This window comes from Panthera tigris, chromosome X, assembly GCF_018350195.1.
Source record: "Panthera tigris isolate Pti1 chromosome X, P.tigris_Pti1_mat1.1, whole genome shotgun sequence".
Lineage (NCBI taxonomy): Eukaryota > Metazoa > Chordata > Mammalia > Carnivora > Felidae > Panthera > Panthera tigris.
The window spans coordinates 111,062,401-111,078,482 of NC_056677.1; the positions used below are offsets into that span (position 1 = coordinate 111,062,401).

Sequence of the window (16,082 nt, forward strand, 5' to 3'; positions counted from 1 at the left end):
TCAGCATGAAAGATGACCGGGAAGGGTACAACTCGAGGAGATGAAGGCATGATTCCTAACACAGCCATGCTGGCAGGAGGAAGAAAACTGCAGGGCATTTTTATTGGGAGAGGAAGGGGGGGTTAAGGACATTGTTTGAAGGACACCCAGAAGTCCCTGCCCATGACACCTACCTCTCTAGAGCCAGGTAGACAAATACCATGGGGAACATGCTAGGCTGACTCTAGAAACTGTTTCCAAACCATGTGAGCAGGGTCTACGTTTAAAAGCAGGGCGCCTGGGTGACTCGATCTGTTAAAGCATCAAACTCTTGATTTGGGCTCAGGTCATGATCTCCAGGTTCTTCAGATGGAGCCCCACGTGGGGCTCCAGGCTGACAACTCGGAGCCTGCTAGGGATTCTCTCTCTCCTTCTCTCTGTCGTCATCGTCGTCGTCGTCCTCCTCCTCCTTCTTCTCTCTCTCTCTCTCAAAAATAAATAAATAAACAAACCGTAAAACCAAACACTGAATATGCTTAACACAATCATCCTTGAAACCCATGCAGGAGAGCTGACAGCTAGCGCCTCCACTTGGGATCTCATAATTAGCCAGCTTTCAACTGTTTTAAGAACCCTGTGAACCATGACAACTTTATTATATTAAGTAACTCAAAATATTCCCTCTGATATCAAGACTGTGATACATTACAAGCCAAATTGAAAGTAAATGATGCCTTCCACTACTTCTTGGAATACAGACATCATCATATACATAATTCAGATGTTCCCCTAGCTCCGTGTACAGTCTATGAAAAACTTCACAGGAGTGACAAAAGTTTTCCTGTTCAAAACAACGGATGCACAGAAAGCGATAAAGGAAAACAATACTGTTTTAGGAACCTGATGGATTCTTTTTCATGTTCTTGAAAAATCACCCAATTAGAAATAAGGCAGATTGAACTGAGTGCTCCTCTATAAGCCCACCATTTTTATTTGACTTTATCAGGATATTTAACCTTCCCAGCCATAGACCAGGTAGCAGAGGCTATTGTCCGCACAGACTTCAGAGGTTAGCATACAGAGAAACAGTAAGAAGTAATGTCTTTGTTCCTATTCTGCCCTTCAGAGAAACTTAGAATTTTATTGTCCTGAGGCTCCTCAACCAGGTTTGTATTCAACGAACAATGCCACTTGTGCATTCCCTTCTCTACCACTCACCCAGTCAAGGCTTTGTAAATGTAAGTGCTTTTTCTAAAGAACCTGTCATTCTGCTGATTCCCTGAATAATGAATTAAATACAGTTTGACAGGTGTTCAGCAACAAATGTGTGGGATTCATGATTTGCCACAAAAAGCTGTTGTGCTTTCAAGCAGCATTCTGGAAATGAGGAATTCTTTTCCAGAAGCCTCCTAGTCGACTTTTCCTGCTATCGCCTTGGCCAAACTCAGATCGAGGTCCATTTCCTAAGGGGCACGCAGCCGACTGGATTGGACGAGGCAGCCTCTGGGCCCCAACGGCCACCAGTGGGGTGCCCATCCCCGGGACCAGCACAGGACCGTCGGCTCACTTGCATCATGCAGGATTCGACGTCGGCCACAGAATGACAGGGGACACACATGCCTGCTCAACGGGCCACGGACCCCACGCACTGGACCAGGGAGGGAGAGGTGCCACACTCATGGAGACTCAATTTCTTTTGCACAGCGTCTGACATTTATTGAAAAGAAGGAAAAGACGTTTGTCCAGGTAGTGTAGAAGAGCTGGGCAGAGTGCAGGGCTTAATTACTGTGTTGAACAAAAGGCACACGTCAGAGAGACAGCTGCGAATTGAGAAGAGAACCGGATTGTGGGCAAAACTAACAGGTCCACAGGAGGAAACGAGTGACTGCATTTGGCTGCCAGGCACCCCTGGGACCCGGCGGCCATCTGGCAGGAGCAGAAGAGGTCTCCGGGAGGTGGGAGGGAGTGGGTCCCGCTGCAGGTGAGAGGCTGGCCCGGCCCTCCAGCCGGGGCGCGGTGGGTGGCGAGCTGCTGGAATCGCCGGTCAGGGGCCAGGGGCCAGGGGCCAGGAGGCAGGATCCAGGGGCCAGGGGCCGTGGCCAGCTCAGACGCTTGTCGGCTGAGTCCAGATGGCCGCGGGCCGCAGTGTGCCGGCGGTGTGCGCTGGGTGGCGACGGCGGCCCGGCCTCAGCGCGGGTCTCCGCGCGCGGCGCCGCAGGCCTGGCGGTCAGTCTGGCGGAGGCGGCCCGCAGCGGCCGGGCTGTGGGTGGTCTGTCCGGCGTGTAACGGGAGCCCGGCCCGCAGCTGGAGCGCCGGCCCGAGGCCAAGTGTGCTGCGCGGGAGGGGCCCGGCTGGCCGCAGGGGGCGGCGGCGCGCTCCCGAGCGGGGCCCGGCGGCGGCAGCGGGGACCTGGAGCGCTATTCCTGGAACAAAGGCAAGCACTACGCGGGAGGGGACAGCAGCGCGGGGGAGAGCGCGGCCGCTCGATCGCGGCGAGGGGGAGGGAGGGCGAGGCGCGGCGAGGCGCCGCCCGCGGCCATCTGCGCGGCGGCGACGGGCGCAGCGCACCCTCCCCCGAGCACCCGCCCCCAGGCCCGAGGGGCTCCCGGCCTAGAAGTCCTCGTCCTCCACCCAGCCAAACACCCGCTTCATCTCGGCCAGGAAGCCCCGGTAATCATTGAGGAGGGGGCTCTCCTTCCTGATGTAGGGGATCACCCACTGCAGGGCCGGCCCCGTGAGGCGGGTGATGAGGAACGTCACCTTCAGGGCATCGCTGGAGAACAGGGTCTCGTCCACTAACATGTAGGCGCCCGTCTGCACGATGAACTCCGGGAGGCGGTCGGTGTCGCCGTCAAAGGTCTCGGGGAAGGGAATCGGGTTCCTCCAGCGCCGCGTCTGGGGCCGCAGGGGCAGGGCCAGGAGGGCCTTGATCAGCTGCACTCGGCCGTCCATCGCGCCGCGCTCGCGCTCGCGCTCGCGCTAGTTGGGCTGGGCTGAGCTGGGCTGTGCGGGGCGGGGCGGGGCTGTGCGGGGCGGGGCGGGGCTGTGCTGGGCGGGGAGGCGTGGCGGGAAGTGCGTGTGCGCGGAGGCGGGCCCGGGCCCGGGGGCGGGGCCAGGGCGGGACTGGCGCCGGCTCGGCCCACGAGGCCGGGTGGTCGCCAGGGCGCAGGCGTGACGGAGCGGTGGGTGCCCTAGGGCGCGAGCGCACCGGGTGGGTCGGGCCTAAAGGCCGCTCGGGGAGGCGGGGTCAGAATGGAGGGGCGGGACCGAGGTTGTCCTCGCGGGCGGTGGGCCGAGGGCGGTGGGAGAGGGGCGGGGCCAGGGGAGGAGCCCAGGACAGCAGGTCTTCTTTGGTGAGCGGGGAGTCTGCTGCACGTGGGGAAGGGCGGGCCAGGTGCTTCCTCTTTCAGGAGTGCTTCTGGTGCACACCGTGCCTGCAGGCCACCCGCCCTTTCGAGTTCCTTCGCCGACCCATTGCCTCTGGATGCCCCTTGCATGAGCTGCTGCGGCCACTTTGTGCTGCTTATGCATCTTCTCGGCCAGAGGTTATTGGCACCCAGGCTGCAGATGTTGATTTAGCTAACATAATCCAGAGAGCATATTTAAGAATGATGCACCAGGACTGGGGCATGTAAGAAGAGTTGGAAGTTAAGAAGCTAATATGCTATATTAAGAGGCAAAAAGACAATGATCCATATGGAAACTGAAAGAGAAGCAAAAGAGTGGTTGGATGCTTTCCAACCGTGACTTTATACATGTTCGTACATCAAGGAAAAAGGAAAAGAATAAGTAGGATTTTAACAAATTGGAAAGGAGAGGCTCCTGGCTGGCTCAGGCAGTATAGTGTGCAACTCTTTTTTTTTTTTTTTAAGTTTATTTATTTCTTGTGAGAGCAAGCGAGCAGGGGAGGGGCAGAGAGAGAGGGAGAGAAAATCCCAATCAGGAGCCACATTATCAGCACCGAGTCCAGGGGGCTGGATCTCACGAACTGGGATATCATAACATGAGCTAACTGAAATCAAGAGTCTGATGCTTAACTGACTGAACCACCCAGGCAGCCCAGAGTACGCAGCTCTTGATCTCGGAGTTTTGAGTTCAAGCCTCATGTTAGGTTTAGTGCTTACTTTTAACAAATTGGAAAGGATACGGGGAAATTTGCCATTTCAGATTAATATAAATGTATCACCACCTTTCATATATACAGGAAATAATTGGATAAAATGTAAAATGATATTAAACACCCTATTCAGAATAATTCAATGTTAGTAGTACCAGGAATGTATTTTTTACTTGTAAAGAAAACGCATGAGGAAGTGTCTTAAGCTAAAGATGGATCCAAAATAATAGTCTAACAAATGGACTGATATCCCAGATCTGGGATACAATGACTCCACATCCTAAAGACATTAAATTTCCCTAAGTTAAATTATACTTCCAACACGTGCCTAGTGATGGGGTCAGGCTATGTGCGAATACTGCGTTTAATCCAATTATGTGCAGCATTCGCTACCCCCTCCCCCCAAATAATCTTACCAGAAACTCAAAGAGGATATTTTTGATCAGATGAGTTGATTTTGACGTTCATATGGAGCAATGAAGACCCAAAATCAGTGTGGAAATTTTTGAAACGTAAGGGCAATGCGGTGTTTTAACAGATATTCAAAAATATGTTATTATTTACTAGTTGGTGTTTCCTATCTCTTACCCCACCTACAATACAAGATGCCAGCGACCTCAGGTGACCTTGCTGTGAAACAATCCTCTCTGATTTTGTTCTCCCAGGAAATCCCTGATGATAGGGCTTTCCCACACCTACCTCCCAGTCTGGTGAAATAAGCAATGTCCTGGAAGGGGACTTTTTCAGGGATCTGTGCCAGGTGAAATAGTGACAGTGGTCTGGGTGGGGACTTTCACCCTGGTCTGTCACATCCACATGCTTGTACTTGTGAGGCTGTTTCCTTCACTAGAGCCTGCTGCACCCAGATTCCCCTCAGCGGACCTCCGCCTGCCTGCCTCACGGCTACACCGTCATCCTCTTGCCCGGAGCCTGGAGAGCTAACCCCACACGTCCAGGATGAGAGTCCTTTCCTCTCTCCCAGGCTCCACACGGGAGCAAGCCTCAGCCACCCTCTGGGCTTTGGCCTTTCAGGCTGGCAGACACTGACCCAGGAGTCGGTGACAGGGACTCCCTCCTTCAGTGGATATGTCTAAGCATAGGTGATACAAGCTCAAGAGGTAAACAGTGGACCAAAAGACGTGTCATAAGAAAATATCCAGAATGAAACACTGAAAGATAAACATATGAAAAATACAGATTAAGTAAGACACAAGGAGGATCGTATGAAAGAAAGAGATGATATTTCCTTGGGGTTCCAGGCAAATAGGAAAGAGAACGAAGCAAAGCAGTATATGAGCAGATATGAGCTGAGAACAGACTCCTCGTGGAGAAAAATGCAAGAAATCTACACGTGAGCACATTGTAGGAAAGCTATTGAGAACCAAAGGCAAATAGAGTAGTTGTAAGCTTTCAGAGGATGAAAGCAAATTAGCCTGAGAGCTGCCGTCTCAAGTAAAAAATAGAAAAAGCAAAAGAATAGAAAATGAAATATCGTCTTCTATGCGCTGAAAGAATATACTTCCCAGTGGGAAACTCCTCCCCCTGCCACAACATATTTCAAGAATGAAGATGAAATAAAGGTCTTCTTATAAACACCGAAGGGGAAAACCTGAGAGACTTTGTCACCAGAAGATAGTACTTGCAGAAAATACTAACCGATATTCCTCAGGCCGAAGACAAATTTTACATGAGTGAAAAGTAATGAAAAGCTGAATAGTTATGGAATCAAGCTTAGTCAGTGAAACTAAACAGAAAAGGAAGAGATTATTAGGGAAGTCAGGAGATGGTGACCTTTGAGTGGGGGGAAGAATACTGTGATTAGAAGGGGCCAGGTGTGGGCCTCGAGGTTGTTGGCAAGTTGTATTTCTTCTAGTGGACGATAGGGGCAGGCGTTCTTTGTGGTAAGTCAGCGAGTTGTGCCCGTCTGTGAGGTCCTGAGATCTCCGTCTATCACAGTGTCACAATTACATGCGAGTGTGTGTGCATGTGTGGGCGCTCAGGACTTGGAGGCCGACTTGCCTTTCTGGACCACGGCGGGACAGGTACAGCACAGTCTCAGCCTTCGATCTGGTGACTTCTCCCAGCACTCAGCACCCACGGATCCTACCAAGGAAAGTAAATGACTTCCTCGTGTCCTTGGAAAGGTCCCTAGTCCGTTAACCTACCTCCTCTCTCACAAGCCACAGCAAGTCTCAGGGGTACGCACTTCAGCCCGGGGCACGTTCCTGAGAGACTGGCCTGAGATAGGCAACCACATCTTCCCGAGCCCTTTGCCAACTCCTCTATGGGAGCACCTCTCCCATTGTGCCTTCGGGCACAACCCGACGTTGGACCAGAGGGTTTAGGAACTCCTCAAGAGGGAGTATTTCTGGAGATCTCCCGGGGAAAGGTTCTGTTTCAGGACCTACATAGGTACATATTGGATCCCCATATATACCATGCTGTGTACTGAGCTATATTTTATGATTATATATGGGAAACTGGTGATGCATTTAGAAAGGAGATATGAGACAGATGTAGGATCTGTGCTGCTAAAAGGAGCACGTGCTATGAGACATAGGAAGGTGAAAAAATTAGGACTGGTTGATTTATTCACTAGCATGGAGAAATTACCGCAGACGAAAGCAGTAAAGCTGTGGACCCAACAATCGGAGACCTAGGTAGTGTGTTGTAAGATGCGGATTATGTGCTCCGAATAGTGTTTAGAAACTACAGATTTATATGGGCTACATTGGGATGGGAAGGCTCCAGGCAGCAGGAAAGGGCTTTGCGTGAACTCAACGAATATTCCATCAGCCGAGTGAGCTGGTTCTTACTGGCACATTCGTGTACCCGAGGAGAAAATTGAAGCACAAAAGTCATCTGAAGTTACCCAGCTGATAGGAAGAAGAGCTGGTGTATGAATCCCAGCAGCAAAGGTGCAGCCCACAAACGCAACCACTGGCCGTAATGCACAGCAGGGAAGTAGTGATTGCTAGCGCTTCCCGCACAGGTAGAAGCAGCCCAGGGCATTGGCCTGGGATTGAGTGTGAATGGGACAGGAACGATTGGTGACCCAAGGACGAGGGAGACGTAGGCGATTTGAGAAACAGGACGTGTGTGTTATAGGTTATCACGTGCCAGGCACTGAAAGGATCCAGCATGTGTCCATCCACAGAACCAGTCAGAGGGACAAGCCTTAGAGACAAGTGTTGAAGGGGGGTTGGCAGATCCTGGGACGGCATTTACATCAACAGCTCCAGGCTATCTTCCTGTCTCCCCTCTCGTGGATTAACTGCCCCAAACCATCCCTTCACTGGTTGCTGGACAAAGCCTGCGACCACTCTGCTGCCCTCTAGATCTTTGTTAGCCTGTTGCCCCCAACCCAGCTCAACCATAAGCTCTCACGGAGTTTGTAAATGAGCAGCCAGACTCCGTGGATAAGACACCCATCCGGGCCAATGGCTGTGTCCTTAACACTGCCCAACTATCAGGCTGTCTGCTTCTGGTGTCTTCCTTTCATCCCCCGTAGTTTGGAACTCATTTTACTTTATTTGGGTTTGCTGTTGCTCCAGAGTTCTATTTGAGGCCTATGAAGCCATCTGTGACAGCTGCAGCTAGCTGCGATATTCCCAATTTATTAGTCAGCATTCTGCAGACAACAGAACCAATGGGAATATATTATGAAGACTTTGGTTCATACATGTATGGAGGCTGAGAAGTCCCGCGATCTCCTATCTACAAGCTGGAACGCCAGGAAAGACAGTGGGGTAATTCAGTCTGAGAATGAAGGCCTGAGAACCTTCAAACCAGGGGAGTCAATGATATGAATCCCAGTCTAAGAGCAGGAAAAGTGGGGCACCTGGCTGGCTCGGTCACTAGGGCATGACTCTTGATCTCAGCGCCATGAGTTCAAGCCCCACAGTGGGTGTGGAGCCTACTTAGAAAAGAAATAGGAGTAGGAGGAGATGCGATGAAATGTCCCGCCTCAAGTAGTGAGGCAGAAGGAAAGGGGACCATTCTTCCTTCCTGTGCCTTTTGGTATATTCTGGCCCTCGGTGCCTGGGATAATGCTCACTCACAGTGGGCAAGGCAAACCACTTTCCTGAGTTACCGATTCAAATGCAAACCTCATGCAGAAACAGCCTCCCAGACACAACCAGAAATAATGTTCAACTTGGGCACCCACGGACGGTCCAGTTGACACCGAAAATTAACCATCGCAGTAGTTAGGGCAACCTCACAAACTATCGTGTGACAGTATTTACACAATAAAGCCTCGCAACACCCCCGACCCGCCTGACAAATGGGGGAAGGATAGTGCTAGCATGAGAGGGTCTTTGTCAGGGGTGATGTGCACTATGTGAAGATGGGAGGAGTAAGCATGGAAGGCTTCCTGGAGGAGGACGCATTTAGCTAGGTCAGGATAAACTAGGTGAGCCAGATTTCCGAAGTGCGAGATGACTAGAAACAAAGGAAAAGGTATGTGCAAAGGTCTAACAAGGCGGGGGGGTCGGCCTTGAGGGACAGACACGGATGTACAAAGACAAAAATATGAACAAATATTTGAGTAATTTATTTGGACCTGGAAGTATGGCGGTTTCCACTCCTAGACCTAAGAGAATGGACAGTCTGGCTGTCAATCACTGCAGGCCCTCCAAGCTGATGTCTGAAGGCGGGGCCACTGAAGGATGGCAAGCACCCGGCCATGAAGCCCTACCACGTGAGCAGGCCGATGACGGTTTGGATTGTGCAACGAGGCTTCCGTAGACCGTTCCCCTCAGTGATGGCAAAATATGGCGGGTACTGTGGATATATGGCGGTTGACAATGCTCCGATCTCACAAGTGTAAGTTTAATTGACTTTCTCTCATAATTGGCTGTTTGAAGTGTGAGTTTAAGAGAATGGGGGGGGGGGGCGCAGATGGTGTGTCCTAAGACACGTTGACAGATGTGTCTCATGGGCTTCCGGATTGATGACAAGGGAAGGGCCCTTAGCTGCCTTTGGGGACATTGTTGTGCTTTATGTAACAACACGATGAGTCTTTCAGATCATTTCATTTGTCTGAGTGTGGGTCTCAAACCCCTCCCCCCCCTCCCCCCCGGATTCGTGGTCTTCATGTTTTGTGGTGTTTGCAGCTTAAAAATGCAGAAAAAGGGGTGCGGTTGGCTGAGCCTGAGTGGGTCCCAGACAGGACGATGGCTGTTGGCTGCCTGGGAGCCGATTTTGGTTTCCACGGTACAGTGTTTGGGGACGGGACTTGTCACCGACTATTGTTTACATCTGGGTCTTGGCCATTTGTGTGAGGTGTCTTGGTGACAGGCTATCTCTTATCTTGATCTGAAACGAAAGGAGAGTGAAAGTAAGGAAAGGGGAGCATGTGTGTGATTACGACAGCCGATGCCTGCCTTTGAGGGCAGTTTTGTCTTTCATTTAACATGACTGTGTGTTTCCTATCAGTTGTTCAAAATTTGGAATGGTCTTCTGCATATGCTGCCTTGAAAAGGCGGGGGGAACCCCCTGATAATTCCAACGTGAAAGTGGGGAAACAGATGGCGTGGTGGGCTCGGGGCTTGTTCACTGACCACCGGGAATTGTCTTCAGTCACCACTGAAAGCTGCATTTTTCTGTAACGTATTCGTGTTTTTCCTATCATTGTATCCAACCAATAGCGGTCCGGAAGCTTTTCACGTGTTTTCCATAAAAAAAAAAAAGGTGTTCTATTAATTGCCGTCTTCGAATAAGAAGGTAGTCTATTGGGTCTGCTTGGCAGGGCCCTGGTGCTTTAAGTCCCCGATGGGAATGATCTGCTCGGGATCTTATTTCTTGTTTTTCCTGTGATAACGTAATGGCAGTGGGGTGTGTTTTCCCTGTGATATTGCAACATTGCATCCATTTGAGTTTGGTTTTTTATTTTGACTGTGTTTCATACGTGTTCTCCAAATGTGAAAGTACTTTCAGCGTGCACTTTGGAACAATTTGTCCGGCTGGACACGTGAAAGTTTCACACGCCGAATGTCTCCTAGCGGCTCTTGTTAGCCAAGACTGAACACTGTTTTGGCATTTAATTTTCCATGTTCGTCTTAAGGCAGCCAATTGAATTTTGATGTTGGCGCTCCTCATATATTTCCTTTAAAGTGCTTGGTGTAAATTTCAATTTACAGAGGAGGCATTCAACGTCTAATGGGGTGCCTTATGTTTCCAGTATAATGGCGTGTTTGACATAATTTGTTTTGCTAAATCCTGGTCTTGTTCCCTATGGATAAATTCTCTTAAAAACAAAGGTTTTCTGGGGAAACTGCCTGGCTCAGTGATAGAACCTGTGACTCTTGATGTGGGGGTTGTGATTGCAGGCCCCACACTGGTGTGGAGAGTGCTTAAAAATAAAGTCTTCAAAATGAATAATAATAAACGTTTTGAGGTGATCTCAAATTACAATTCAAAACAATCTGGTGAATGCTTGCCTCTCATACAGTTGGGGATTTGGGTGTACAAAAGAATTGGGTCTCCTGTGACTTTGTTCCATTAAATGTTGTTCCAGGCCCTTTGCGTAAGCTTTGTGTTAACCATTTTTGGCGTTATCGTTACTTTACAAACGAGGAAGAGATTGTTTTAATTATGTGTGTGCTTCTTGCTTTATGACAGTGACTGGCTCCCGGTGGCCCGGGAGCCCAACCTTTCGTCTTATTTGCTATTAAAATGTTTCTGAAAAACTGGCTCTGTGTGTTTTATTTCATGGGCCTACTTAAAATTTTCTTTTCAATGTAAAAAATAGCAGGTATTGACCATCAGGCTGACGGTGCTGTTTCCTGACCGCGAATTCCGGGAAGTGCCTGTCACCGGCCATCCCGGAATTCCGTTGGCTTCGTTCTGGGTTTCATTTCTCATAATAATTACATGACACTTATCAACTTTATTCAGGTCAATTCTGTACTTCGTCTTTAGTGCCTTTGCTTTGAACGTCACGGGGCATTTTCAATTTATTTACAAGCAAATTCACCCCCAGAAGTATTGCTCTCTGTGTTCTAGAACTGAATGGCCCTTGCTGGTCACAGTGCATACTTTTGAATATTATATTAGAACCCTGATTGTGCACGTGACATAGTGGTATTTCTTTTCTTTTCTTTTTTTTATTGTTGTGTCTTTAAATGCTGACCCAGGTGCTCCTTCCTAGGTGTTCTGCCATAGAAAAAATTACTTTGTGGTATCCTATTTACAAACAGTCTGTTCCCTGACACCTCCAGTCCTCCTTGTTAGGGGTCCTGGGCTAGACTGGACATGCTGCTCTCCCTGCACCCTACTCCACCCCAATCGCAGAGGGTGCTGTCCCTGCCTCTTGAGCCACAAGAGCTGACCGTGCCTTAATGCCCCAAGGGCTAGCATATTGGCTTAGGAAATAGTCAGTGGCTGCCTGCTTCTCCTCATACACCTCCCTTCCTGTGTCAGACCTAATGTGTATGCAAGGGGAGAATTCAATGAGAGGGAAGCTGTTGTTTTGCTCAAAACCCTGAGCGCCCTAATCCCTGAGAGTAATCTGATACTTGGTACAACAGGGACTTCCTTTTGATAATGGTGATAGCTGGGTTTGCCTTATCAGCCTTTTTGCTGATTGATTCTTGATATTGACTTGAATTTGGTATCTTAGCTCACATAGAAACGATTTAATGACTCATATCGGTGACACGTTGAAGGTCTGTAAAATGTACTTTGATTACATTTAGACCTGTGAAAGATCCACTGCTGGTATTTGGGTTTTACTGTCTTCGGTACTGACAGCAAAGCAGACTTCAGGAACTGGGACACTCAACTAGCCTCACCAATCCTGACTTTTGAGACAGAGTCCTAGATCTTGAACAAAATCTAAGCGTGGAATGAAGGTGCTTTCATTACTTGCCCATTCCATTGCCTGTAGTATCCTAGGGGCATTCTTGCACACTGAGAGCAGATTCTCCAGTGTGTATGTAACCAAATGTCCAATTTGTTCCCGTTGTTTCCTCCTCGGAGACCTGTGTTCAGTGTCAGCTGGTAGGGACATTATGCAATGTGTGAAATGCTTCGTGAATTTGTTGTGATTAACTTAGCTCATTTTGCTTTTTAGCAGTTTTGGAACTTACTGTGTTACCGATTAAGAAGTCTAGTATAACAGCCCAGCCATTGTAATGTGCATTTCGTGGTCTATTAAGTAGAGCACAAAACCCATTTGAATGATTTGTTACCCATCGTGTCTTGCGTGGTATGTCAGTGTCAGCAATTGGTAACAAAGTGAGAACACCACCACCCATTCCAAAGGTTTGTTACCCCCAATTGTGTACGAGTGGATGGCTTCATTAGTGAAGAGCGACATGGGAGTTCTGAGACACCCCTTCTCGCCACTGAGGGGCGATACCTCTTAACATAATATTTAATAATTCCCCTGTGCTGGTTGATGAAGGCGGGATGCACCACGGTTCGTGCTGAGGGGACAATCAGCCTCTAAAGCCGCAATCTCACCTTGTGGGTTGATTCATGCAGTTCCTGCCTTACATTCTCTTTCACTCTTTTGGCCTACTTCACACAGGCTGCATGATTGGGTCCTCTGGCCCCACCAACCACTTTGAGAAATTGCTCTGGATGAGGGAAAGAGGAAGTTTGCCCCATCCACTCGTGTTGTGAGTTTCCAAGTGGCCTAATTTTCCTGCAGTGGTCCCAAGCTGACCTTCCACAGGTAAGTCTCTTTGTAGATTTGTACAATCATCACCTCCCTCAGGATCTGTGATGGGAACGTCCAGTTCTGGTCAGCCGGTGGGCCCGTTGTGAGAGGAGAGGACCCTGAACCAATCGTCAAGGCCAGCCGTACAGGTAAGAGCAACCTTAGGCTGTGCGAGGCCAGAGGTGTTGGGTGAATAGCACTTGTCTCCTGTCAGCTGTACCTTTATTCCAGATGGTGTGGAAATCCCATCCCTGAGTCTCTAACATGGGCGCTTCCCACAAGGTCGGGGTCACCGCCTAGACACTACTTGTTAACTCCGTGGTAGAGACTCCATGTCTTGAGTCAATTTCCTCAAGGAGTCAGTGGCATCTTTTTCCCAGACCTTCTTCGCGTTCCTCTGCTTACTGTTGCGTGCCACTGTTACACACACGTTGGCTTTATTAGAATGTCAGATGTCCAAAAAACCCTGATCTTGAGCCTTTTTATCCTTTTGGTAATCGCTTTCTAATACCATGCATGCAGAAGCAGGATGGCCTGGATGGGATGGTCAGACACAAACTTCAGGAACTCAGAGATTGTGGGAGCACTGCTCAGGTGCATTTCTTCAGGTCTGGGTGTAACTTTTTTAAGTCATGGATCTGAATTAATTGAAAGCCAGGCGTACCTAGGAGAGGCGAGAAAGATGAGACCTGTACACCAAGCGGGTGCCAGAGGGTGACAGTCTGCCGGTCCACCCCCGCTGGGGTGGGTGGGCATTTATGTGGCAGCCGTCCTAGAAGCACAGGCTAACAGTTCAAGCAACATGTGGGTCAATACTTCTTTGCGGGTTTCCCCTTCCGTACATTCTAGCGATTTTTTGGCTTTGCAGATGTCGCCGAGACCGTGTCACCCATCGTGTTTCGTTCACAATAAGTTTCCAGCATGTGAGTCTGAAAGACCCTCGGCCCTTTCTTCCTGTCATCTCTGAGCCTCAGCTTCCACATCTGCAAAATGGAAATGACACCTTGCTCTTGCTCTCAGGCGTGGTGTGAAAATCAAGCGTGATCATCTTTATGAAGTGCTCAGCACACAGGAGGTACTGAAGAAATCGGGACACCGTTTCCAGAATGTGTTGAGGGGAGCAAAAGATCATGGCTTGGTTTAGATCCTCTTGCCACCTGTGCAGACCCCACTTGCACTTCGTTTCTTGAGCCTTTTGCTGTAATTTCAGCTACGTTTTGTTTCCTTTCACAGGGCCAGCCACTATTCTCAGAGGGTCTTGGGCATCTCTTTGGAAATGGACCTCTTTAACTCTGCTGTGATGCCAGGAGGTAGCCCAGCATCCCAGACCCTGCCTTTCTCTGAGCTGCATTCTTTCCTGGCTGCCTTGGACGTCTGACATTGAAGCTGATGTCACTCAGCGTCAAGCTGGGGCTGGAGGGTGCCTGGTAACTGGCAGTGCCCAAAGGTCTCCTCTCTTTCCTTCTCTGTATAAAGTTACTTCTTTTCTGGGCAGTGGTTAATTTGGGGAAAATCAGGTGAAGACTTTGACGGTTGGGTGTGAGAGTGTTAAGCATAAAGACGAATGGCTCTAAGGTGCATTCAAAGACCCTTGTGACCTCTAGTGTCAGACACACCTCTGGTTCCTCTGTTGCTTTGTTCGCACCAGTTCTATCCAGAAGGTGGCATCACAGAGCCTGATGTGCACTCCCCAAAGTCCAAACGATCCACATTTCTATGTGGTTAGACACTAACGTATGTAGCCTTTACACAACATGTTGACATTTCAAAGACTTTTCATTTATCCCTGTACTTGGTTCGGTTACTTTCAAGCCGTGGGAGATGGGGGTCATTACGACTTCCTACCCAGTGAAAACCTGAGACGTGAGGTACTTGCAAAACTCTGTGCCCCAACGCATGTTCCTTCCCCAGGCGGTAGGTACAAAAGTGAACAAGAATGGCTTGTCTGCTTGTCAAAAGCAGTTGTACAACTTAATAACCGTGATGCCTCCTCCTTCTTCCACACACACTTGTGCCCACTGCCCATCAAAGTCATGTTGGGTCATTTCACTGGGGGGAGGGATGCGGAAGACGTAGATGAATGTTTTGTGGGTAAGACTTCTGAGTACTGGCACTTAACAAAATAAGACCCAAGGTTGAAGCTTCCTAAAGGGTGACTGTTTAATTGGTGGCATCTCAAACTCAGGACCCTGAGGGAAAGACAAGGTGACCCTCTCAATTTAAGGTGGGGTCTGGCTTGGTGGCTCTTTCCCAGGAGTCCACTCTGGAGCCTGCCACATCAGTTGCGTTATGAGGCCTGTACTCCGTGAATGTGTACTTCCCAGCGGGGATGTTAATGAGTTATGAATTCTTGGTGTGAAGTATTTCATGTCAAACCCTGTTAGCCTGAAGTGGATTTTCATTCCTCTTATGGATGTGGGTGACAGAAGGGGAATGGATATCGAACACCTGAAGGTAAGGCCTTTGCACTTGTGCTGCCGAAGGAGCACGAGGTAAGGCCTTTGAAATGCAGTGTATTCGTTGCTACACTGGTTCCCTGTTATAGGCGCACTTTTCCACGGATGAATATTATTTCATTGGATACATGTACCACATATTCTTTATCCATTTATGCTGTTGATGGATGCTCACAAGTCTCTCATGTCTTACATATTGAGAATACGACTGTAGTGAGTATATGGGATGAGTATGTGTCTTTGACATAGTGGCTTCCTTTCCTTTATATAAATGCCCAGATACGGGATTGATACATCATATAGGAGCTCAATTATTAATTTTTTGAGAGGCCATCCTACTGTTCTCCGTAGTGCTACCTAATGTAGTGCTGTCAGGTGGTCAGACTCCCTATACAAAGAAGCTGAAAGAGTACGTCTACCATGCAGAGCAATGGCCTACTAGGATTCACTGGGAATCCTCATGTTGTGTATGGGAATGTGGTTGGAATTGTATCCATGCGTTTCCATCTAAACTTCCTGCGCACTTCCAGTGATCATACCTTGCCCGTGGCAAGAAGACGAGTGGCATGTGGGTGCTGTCAATGAACCTTCCATGAGGCAGGGGACGTTTAGATTGTCACAGGCATGAGCTGATGAGCCTGGATGTCCGGGAGCCTCCTGGGTCAGGTGTCCAGGGTGGGGGATTAATCCTTCCCCCTTTGTTTCTATACGCCATTTCAGGCCGTTCATTTCTCGCGATTAGTGAAACCTAGGGTCCAGAAGGGATATATGAGAAAACTCTGGGAGTCTAGTGAAACTTGAAAGGGGGTGGGTAGAGTGTCTTCGTGTGAAAGTGTGGTAGGCATTGTGGGTTCAGGGGCAA

At 49.2% G+C, this 16,082-nt stretch overlaps 1 long non-coding RNA gene across 2 annotated transcripts; it reads left to right on the forward strand.

The window, feature by feature from the left end:
* The first annotated feature begins 8,845 nt into the window (after nucleotides 1–8,845).
* Nucleotides 8,846–16,082, forward strand: LOC102948574. 2 transcript variants are annotated; one of them, XR_006213545.1, is made up of 4 exons: nucleotides 8,846–8,923; nucleotides 12,633–12,913; nucleotides 13,633–13,839; nucleotides 13,998–16,082. It is a non-coding gene; the product is annotated as an uncharacterized LOC102948574 (long non-coding RNA). The 2 variants fall into 2 exon arrangements; XR_443587.3 differs by having other exon boundaries at nucleotides 12,633–12,779.